Below are 9,488 nucleotides of genomic sequence, written 5' to 3'. Positions count from 1 at the left end.
CTTTCTTTGCCTCTCTCAGCTGCGATCTAATGAAGTTTTCAGTGCAAGGGAAGGCAGACTTCAGGGGCTGTGGGATATATTTTGTGTATGGCTAGAACCCCCAAATCCACCAATCCTGAGGTCCAAAATACTGGTTCAGGGCAAAGCCAACTACCTGCTGCTTTCCAGGACACTTTCACTAGGATGACCTGCCTCAGGGCTGGTATCAAGGATAGGCCTGGTTAGGCACCTGCCAAAGACCCACACCCCAGCAGAGCCCACTGACAAGCGCCTCCTGGGATTGCTCCTGCTCTTCACCCCTGCAACCTGCTTGCTCACCTGCCACTCGCTCTGGCTCAGACAATGGTGGGAGTGAGAAGGTGGAGCAGAAGATGCCATGGCCCGCTTGCTCACAGGCTCACAGTAGATGCCACGGCCTTCTTGCTCACTGGCTCCCTGCCTGTCAAGCAAGCAAGTGGTAGCAATGATGAGAAAGATAATGAGCAACAATAGCAGCTTGTGACAATGGTGGCGAGGAGGTGGACTCACTGAGGGAGGGGGCCTATTTAGGTAGGGTGTCTTCCCCAAGGGCCCTGGGAAACCTGAAGCTGGCACTGGGGGTGGGGTGGGGGAGGAAAGAAGGAATTGCTTGGTTTTATTTAATCGGCACTGACCTGCATACACAAATCTACATCTATATCTAAGTTGCTACAGATCAAGGATGGACAGGTTGCTTATTTGTAACTGTGGTTTGTTTATTGATTGATTGATTACATTTCTATACTGCCCAATAGCCAAAGTTCTCTGGGCAGTTTACAAAGATTAAAACATTTAAAAATACAATATACAGATTTTAAAAGCCAATTCCATAAAAAAACACATGAGCAGAACAATATACAAGGACATATATCTAAAACAACTTCAACAAGCAATCTCAAAGCAGACAACCATAACCATACGCCATTCCAGGATTAATGAAAACTTATCATATGCTGCCAAATGTGTGGGAGAAGAGAAAGGTCTTAACCTGGCGCCTAAAAGATAACAATGTTGGTGCCAGGCAGGCCTCATCAGTGAGATCATTCCAGAATTTGGGGGCCACCACCGAGAAGGCCCTCTCCCTTGTTGCCGTCTTCCGAGCTTCCCTTGGAGTAGGCAGCCAGAGGAGGGCCTTAGATGTTGAGCGTAGTGTACGAGTAGGTTTGTGTCGGGAGAGGCACTCCATCAGGTATTGTGGTCCCAAGCCATGTAAGGCTTTATAGGTTAAAACCAGCACCTTGAATTGGGCTCGGAAACATACAGGCAGCCAGTGCAGAATGATTATCTGGTTTGAGTGGTTATCTGTGAACTCACACTTATGGGCTATGCACCTGCACAGAACAGTTATTGAGAACATTCTAGAGCTAGAAGAGTTTTAGGTGGGAGTCCCACCCTCCTCCTCTGTGCATGCTCCAGGCGTGTCTCCCGCCTGCCTCTCGGTTCTGAGTCTGTGGCAGCAGAGGAATCAAGAAGGTGAGGCAACGGAGTGGGGAAGAGGGTGGGTTGTGTGCGTTCACAGATGACCACTTGAAGAGCCACAGTTACAGGTACGTAACCTCCTTCTTCGTGGTCTCTATGACTCACACACATATGGGTGACTGAAAAGCAAGAGACCTACCAGAGGAGGGAGATGTCACGTCAGAACTGAAGAAAAGGCTGCTCTGCCAAAAGCCGCATCAGCACAAGCTCTGATATCCAGGTGGTAATGTTTGATGAAGGCAGAGGGCTGAGCTACACAGTTGCAGAAGTAGAACACCTCTGGTAGTTGATAGTACAATATCCCGAGTTAAATGGAATTGGGAGACAACCTTTGGAAGAAAGGGGCAGTCTGGGCATGGCATCACTTTGCATCAAAAGTTAGGAAAGGTTAGTCATGGCTTAGAGCATAGAGTTTGCTTGCTCTTCATGCCGCAGTAATAGCAACAAGGAAAACCACTTTCATTGTGAAGAGCCTAAGGTCCACTGTGGCTGTAGGCTCAAAGGGTTTGGCCATCAATTGCGCCAGCGCCCCTGACAAATTCCAGACCAGGAACTGGCAGAGAGTCCAGTGGATAGAGACTGGCAGGTCTTTTAAGGAACTGTCTAATGTGAGGATGTGGGAAGAGAGCGGAATCTTCAATTTCGCTATGATGATCCAATATGGCTGCTAAGTAAACTTTGGCAGAGGAAAGAGTGAAACCTCTACATTTAAACAAAAAAGAAGAAAGTCCGATGTACTTGGTAGAGTACAGGATTGTGTGTCCTGTTCTGCTGGAGCGAGAAATTTCAGAAAGGTCTTCCACTTGGCAGTGTATGAGGCCGGGTGGAAGGTTTGTGTGAAGTAGTCATTACTTTCAGGATCCTGTCGCAGGACTGGCGAGGTTGCCTACATTCCATGTAGTCAGAGACAGAGTGTCCAGGTCTGGGTTTGTGATCTTCCCATTGCTCATTGTGAGGAGATCTGGGAGGCGAGGGATACAGAAAAAAGTGTAGTTGGACAGGAGAAGTGTCACAAACCACTTTTGCCTTGGCCACCATGGGGTTATCAAGATGTAGTGAGCCTCATTGTCATGCATGATGTTCACCACTTGTGTGACTAAAGGGAAGGGCGGGGGGGGTGTCGACATATAGGTTAGAGTGCCTCCTCAGTGAAGAAGGAAAGCATCTCCAAGAGAATCCTGATTGTGAACAGCTTTGCTGCAGAAAGACTGGCATTTTGTAGTCAGTGCTGTAGCAAAGAGGTCAATAGTTGTGGTGTCCCACAAGACTTCTGGTGTGACTGTCAGAGAGAGCTCCCACTTGTGAAGGGTGGTTCCTGACCTGCTGATCGAGTTGGCAAGAGTGTTGGACGTTCCTGCAAGGTGTATGGCGATGGCGGCAATATGGCAACATACACACCAGTCCCAGAAATTGAGGGGGAGTCAAAGGAGGGGAAGCGATCTTGTCCTGCCCTGTTTGTTTATGTAAAAGATAACCATGGTATTGTCCATTGCAATTTGGACAGGTCACCCCTTGAAGGAAGATTTGAGAGCCTGTAGGGCTTTGGCAACAGCAAGAAGCTTGGGATGATGTGCAGGGTTCTCTCCTGATGGGACCACAGTCCCCTGATAGTGAGTGAACCACAGTGTGCTCCCCAGCCGTGAAAGGATGCATCCATGTTGACTGTTAGGGCTGGAAGGGGAGTTTCAAAGTTAAGCCCCCATTAGAGGTGTGTTGGAACTGTCCAACAGTGCATGGAAGAGATAAGAGATTAGTCTGGGGGTCTGTTTCTGGGTTGAAGATTTAGAGGTGTACAAAATTATGCATGGTGTGGAGAATGTGATAGGGAGACGTTATTCTCCCTCTCTCAAAATACTAGAACCCGGGGTCACCCCATGAATCTGATTGGTGGGAGATTCAGGACAGATAAAAGGAAGGACTTCTTCACACAGCGCATAGTTAAACTATGGAATTCGCTACTGCAGGATGTAGTGATGGCCACCAATTTGGATGGCTTTAAAAGGGTGTTAGACAAATTCCTGGAGAAGGCTATCAATGGCTACTAGTCTGTGCTATCTCTGGGACCAGAGGCAGTGAGCCTATGTACCCCAGTTGCTGGGGAACATGGGTGGGAGGGTGCTGTTGCGCTCATGCCCTGCTTGTGAGTTCCTGGTCAATAGCCGGTTGGCCAGTGTGTGAACAGAATGCTGGACTAGATGGACCCTTGGTCTGATCCAGTATGGCTCTTATGTTCTTATGTTGTTAAGATTCGTAGGAACCAAGTAGATGGCCCCGGAGAGAATGAGGCCCTTGGCAGAAAAAGTGTTCACCACCCCTGCTCTAAAACCTAATCTCATGCATGTCACCTTTGAACCTAACTAATACCATGCATGCTGAAGCTCCTTGGAGGGAGGGATATAACTAAGAAACACACACACAAAGCTGCCTTAGACCAAAATATTTTTTAAAGGCCGAGTGTCCAAAATAATTTATGGCAATAATTTGTCAACAGTCCTGCACTGAGCAGGGGGTTGGACTTGATGGTCTTACAGGTCCCTTCCAACCCTACTATTCTATGATTCTATGATGGCTATACCATGAGACTTTCCAGTGGTGAAGTTTTTCTACGTTTTACTATAGGAGACTCAGAAAAAGATAAAACTGTCATATGTTTGGCCATCAAAACATGATTGCATACACTTCAGCCAAGTTGTATCCTGCACACTTTTAACTGTGTTTTCTCAGGGTAATATTTCTCTGCAATGAATGCAGTCCAAATTCTGAAAAAAAAAAAAATTGTTCTTGTGTTCTGTTTCAAGATCAGTTTGCTTCCCATGCAAAATTCACCTCCAACATTCCAGAATTCACTTGGTTGACAAATGACCACGTGTAGAATTTTTGCAAGTGGCAGCGTTTTCCTGCTCAGATTGCCAAAGAAGCTCACCAAATTCTCAGTTGCACTTACCATGCTTATTTAATGAGAGCGAGGACATTTAGCCAACAATAGCAGCCAGGTGTGCATGGCAGAAATACCCCTCATATTGGTAGTGTCTTTACACATAAAGCATCTCTGCCTTAGCATCTGCCTGGCAATTCTAATGATAGCCAGCCTGCTGTGCCCACTGGGCAGGGAAAATCTGGAAGGCATTCCTGGGATCAGTTCTGCTGTATAATTTGGCCAGATCCTTAACAACCACCAAGCTTAGTAGGAGCATTTTGTGCCTTTTTTACAAAAGGTTTTATGGAATGCTTTTATGGTGTGTGGATATGCAACAGACGGGTGCTTGCAAATACATGCAACATGCAGGTTTCCTTATCAAAGAGCCGGGATGAGCGGCTGCGCCCTGTCAAGAGGACAGACCATGGTTCAGTGGACAAGGATGTGCTTGACATGCAAAAGAGTCCCAGATTCAATCCCCGGTACCCCCACTGAGAAGGATCAGCTAGCACAGTGATGGGCAACCTTTTGAGCTTGGTGTGTCAAAATTCACCAAAAACCCGAGCATAACTCGGGTGGTGTGTCACTTCGAGAAAAAAACCATAATTTCGCGATATTTATAGTTTAAATAACAAAAATGTATAATTGTAATATATAACTGTATTTAATAAACCAAAAACTAATTATTTAACTTACCTGCTTAGTGACTTCTTTGTTCATCTGTCAGTCGGTTTCTTTTGTAGGTCTTGATATTATTTAACTTGTGTGGGGTGCCGTGAACTAAGATAAGTGAGGGGGAGGGGGAGTTCTTTAACTAACCTGCCTATTAGTGACTTTTTTGTTGCTGAATTTCATTGGCTAAACCTTCAATTGAAGGTTGGTATTTTGTACATTTCAAGCCCAAGCAAGCACTACTAACTTCATCCGTCAATCTGTTTCTTTTGTTGGTTTTGATATTATTTAACGCTGAGAATAAGGTCTCACAAAAGTACGTAGAGGGAAAAATTGTGAGTAAAGCCATTGCTATATTTTTCAGGGTGCTAAAAGTGTCTGGTAATCGGTTCCAGGCACTCCAAATTTCCTGTTCGTAGTGGCACTCCTCTTGATTCTCCAAGCAGCACCTTTCCAGATTCTCAAGCTTTGACCTCAAGTCGACAAACACCTGAGCCCAGATGCTGTCTTGAAATTCTGCAAGTTGCATCTCCAAATCATCAATTTACATCCATTGGAAACCATTTAATTCCAAACTACTGTAGACTACTACATCAGGATACTTAATTATTTTTATGGTCTGTTCTAGGCTTCTAAATTGATTAAATCTTATCATTGAACTGGTCAAGTAACGAGTCTAAAACATGCTGGTACTTTATATGCAAGGGTTCCATTTCATTTTGTACAGCTGCACTGGCCTTCTCAAAATACTTTGTTACTCGAGGAAAATACTTATAAGTTTCAGTTTCTACATCTCGCTTGAAAATTTTAAGTTTACTTTCAAAAGCTTTTATGTATCCAAACATAACGTCAATACTTTTGCCAAAACCTTGTAACTTTAAGTTCAGTTCATTAATATGAACTTAAAGAGAGATCTGTAAAAAATATCAGGGTGTTGACCCACTTATCATCATTGAGCTGAGAAAAGTTTCCCAGATCCTTATCCTCAAGCAATACCTTAATTTCTTCAAAGCACTCCACAAAGCACTCAAGAACTTTGCCTCGGCTCAGACATCTTACATTATTGTACATCAGCAGTCCACTGTAGGTGGAATCAACTTCCAGTAAAAGTGCAGAAAATTCTCGCTTGTGAAGGGGGCGAGCAGCTATTAAATTAACTATTTTTGTAACAACTGACATTAAGTCGTTTAAGTCGGTGAATCCTTCCTTGGCACATAAAACCTCCTGATGGATAATACAATGAAAAGGCACAATCGGATGTCCAATAGCTTCTGTAAACAATTTGACAAATCCGACTTTTTCCCCCACCATGTTTGGTGCCCCATCTGTCGTCACTGACACAACTTTAGAGATATCAATGCTTAGGTCACGGAATGTTTGTATAACAACCTTACATATTTCGCTTCCTGATGTACTTGTTGGCACTGATACTAACTTTATCAACTCTTCTCTCATTGTGAGACCATCAGAATATCGACCAATAATGGCCAACTGAGCATGTGATGTGACATCAGTAGTTTCATTAAGAGAGATCGAAAAATATTTACAATTACTTATGTCTCTCTTTAATTGATGTTGTACGTTTGTATTCAGTCTCATTATTCGGTCTTTTATGATATTTCTACTGAGTGGTAACTCAGATATTCTCTTAATAATTGCATCTTTATTCTGCATATCGTGAAATAGAACTGGTGCACATCTTAGGAGAGTTTCTTTAATAAATTCTCCCTCACTGAGTGCTTTTCCATGCTGAGCTATGGAGTGAGCAATGCTCAAACTTGCAGATGTTAAATTTGTAGAGCCTTTTATAAATTTAAGGATGGAATTAGATTGGCTCTTATAAAGGTGTAGCTGCCTGGAAATGTATTCCTTCCTTTCATCCTCACTTTTTTTCAAGAGCTGGGAATGATTAGTTTCAAAATGTCTATTTATATTCCACGTTCTGCTTACTACCGTTTCAGTACATAGAACGCAAAATTATCTGCCATTTTTTTCTATAATGCCATACATCTCAGTCCATGTCTCTTGAAAGGGTCAGCTACTGCTACTACCACTTCCTTTACTTAACCTTGGCTTTTTATTTTTTGGGTTCTCCATCAGGGGGGCAGTGACAGAAGATAGAATTATAGATAGCCTGTTAGCCCTGCAGGCAATTAGGGGTTAACTAGCCTAACTGACCACAAGATGGCACATGTAACTGTCTTTTAGGAAAGGGCAGGGTTAATAAGCAGAATTAGGTGTTAATAAGGATGCACAACAGTAATAGTGGTGAAATGGAGTCTGCACTATGCTGCAAAATGGAGTTCCTTATATAAATTAAGATGGCTGCCGCTATTTCTAATGGCGGGAAACGGCACCCATAGCACAGGCCCTTGCCTCTCCCAGCCTCCCCCTCACTTATCTCAGTAATGATGGTCAATTAGAAATCCACGACACCCCAGAACAGTAGATTGGATGATGGTTGCTGTGGTTATGTGGTTGCTGGTAATGGCGATCACAGGGCCCCCAGAGATGCGTCCCCCACGGCATTCCACTGCTCCCTGCTCCGCCAGCCGGAAGTGAGGTCAAAGATCCCCTAACGGACTAACCGGAAGTCCCAGAACTAGACGCTCTGTGCCGGAGTTCTGTTGTTTTGGCCTACAGACCTCCGGCACAGAGTGTCTACACTACACTACAGCAAATGTTTCATCCTCGCCTACTGCACCTGGCCGTGCAGTAGCCGAGGATGAAACGTCCTTCTCTGCATGCGGCCCCATACTTCTCGGCATGCGGCCCCATACTTCTCTGTATGCGACCGCATGCGGCCGCGTGTCATCGAAAATGGCTACGTGTGTCAGTGCTGACACGCATGTCATAGCTTCGCCATCACGGAGCTAGCAGGTGATGGGATGCCTAAGACACTGTAGAACCACCAGTCAGGCAGACAGTGGAGGCTGGTGGCTCCGATGTCAGTGGGGCGGTGAATCCACTCCGGGTTTCAGTCAGAACCTGTCAGAACTCCAAAGTGCAAAGCTTTTATTCTGGTTGCATTGTTATATTGTGGTTTTAATGCTTTTATATTGTATATTGTTTTATCCTGTGCTTTTTGGTTTTAATTTTTGTGAACAGCCCAGAGAGCTTCAGCTATTGAGTGGTATAGAAATTACATAAATAAATTTAGAGTTCTGACTGAAACCTGGAGTGGATTCACTGCCCCACTGACATCGGAGCCACCAGCCTCCACTGCAGGTGGACAATACTGGGCTAGATGGCCAAACAGTCTGACCTGCTATAGCAGCTTCGCATGTTGCACATACGTGCACTTGTGGTGGCAAACTACGGTCTGCCATGGCGTAATGTGTTAAATAGTCCTAGGGAGCCAGCATCATGTTGAAAGAAGAGCTGATCTGATCCCAACGCTCAGGGAATCACTGTTTTATTCCACAACATGTTTAGAGGTCTCAGAATATGCAGTGTTCGTTTTTGCAGATGGATAGTCCCTACATCAGGAGTGTTGAACCTCAGGCTTGTGGGCCAAATCCAGCCTGCCTGAGGGATCGCCAGATGGGCATGCCTCCTTCCCCCAACTACTGATTGTTCGGTGGCTTCCCAGCCTTTGCATGTTTCCCCCCCCCCCATTCTAAAAGGTTGCAATGCCTCTCTTAAGACAAGACAAGACAAGAGCTTTAAGACAAGAGCTTTAAGCGAAGTATGCTGGTATTTTTGGCCCCACCCACCAGTGGAATGTGGCCCCTAAGAACTTCTTCAAAATTGAATCTGGCCGTCTGGGTGAAAGAGGATTCAACAACCCGGCCCTACACCTTCAACTCATGTCAAGAGACCATGCTTACACTGAAAGCTCAAGGGATGACAAAACAACGTATTACATCTGTGTTCCTGAGCGCACTTGAAATATTAGCCCAAAGGTTGTCACACATGTGGCGGCTGTCACAAGTTCATTACAGGCAGCCTTTTGCCTGACACTCTTATAATCCATTGCAAGCACTGCTCCACAATATGATTACAGATATGGGAAAACCTCATACAAACCTTCCCAATGTTTCTGCCTAAATGCCAAAAATCGTTAGGGATTTACGTTTTTCTGTTCAGTCTTAGGAAGGTTCAGATCAACAATCCCAACACGTGTGAGGGACCTGTAGAGGCTAGCCATGCATTTGCGAGATGGGAACTTCTTACATGTGTAGAGCTCCTCCGTGTGTGTGTGTGGGGGGAGATCTGGAGCGAATCAGGATCCTCCCTCCCATAGGAGGTACTCTACATATATGCCTCAGTATTTACAAAGGGCCCCTTCTCACACTGGTGGCACAAGCATCAGAAGCAGGGTGATAAGAAGACAAGCCATGCTGGATCAGGTCAAGGGTCTTGCCCAACCAATCAGCTGCCTGTGGGAACCCACAAGTAG

Source organism: Heloderma suspectum, chromosome 1, assembly GCF_057233095.1.
Source record: "Heloderma suspectum isolate Gila_16-S chromosome 1, 16-S_ref, whole genome shotgun sequence".
NCBI classification, from domain to species: Eukaryota; Metazoa; Chordata; class Lepidosauria; order Squamata; family Helodermatidae; genus Heloderma; species Heloderma suspectum.
The sequence above is the reverse complement of the archived record's forward strand: the minus strand, read 5'-3'. Positions refer to the sequence as shown.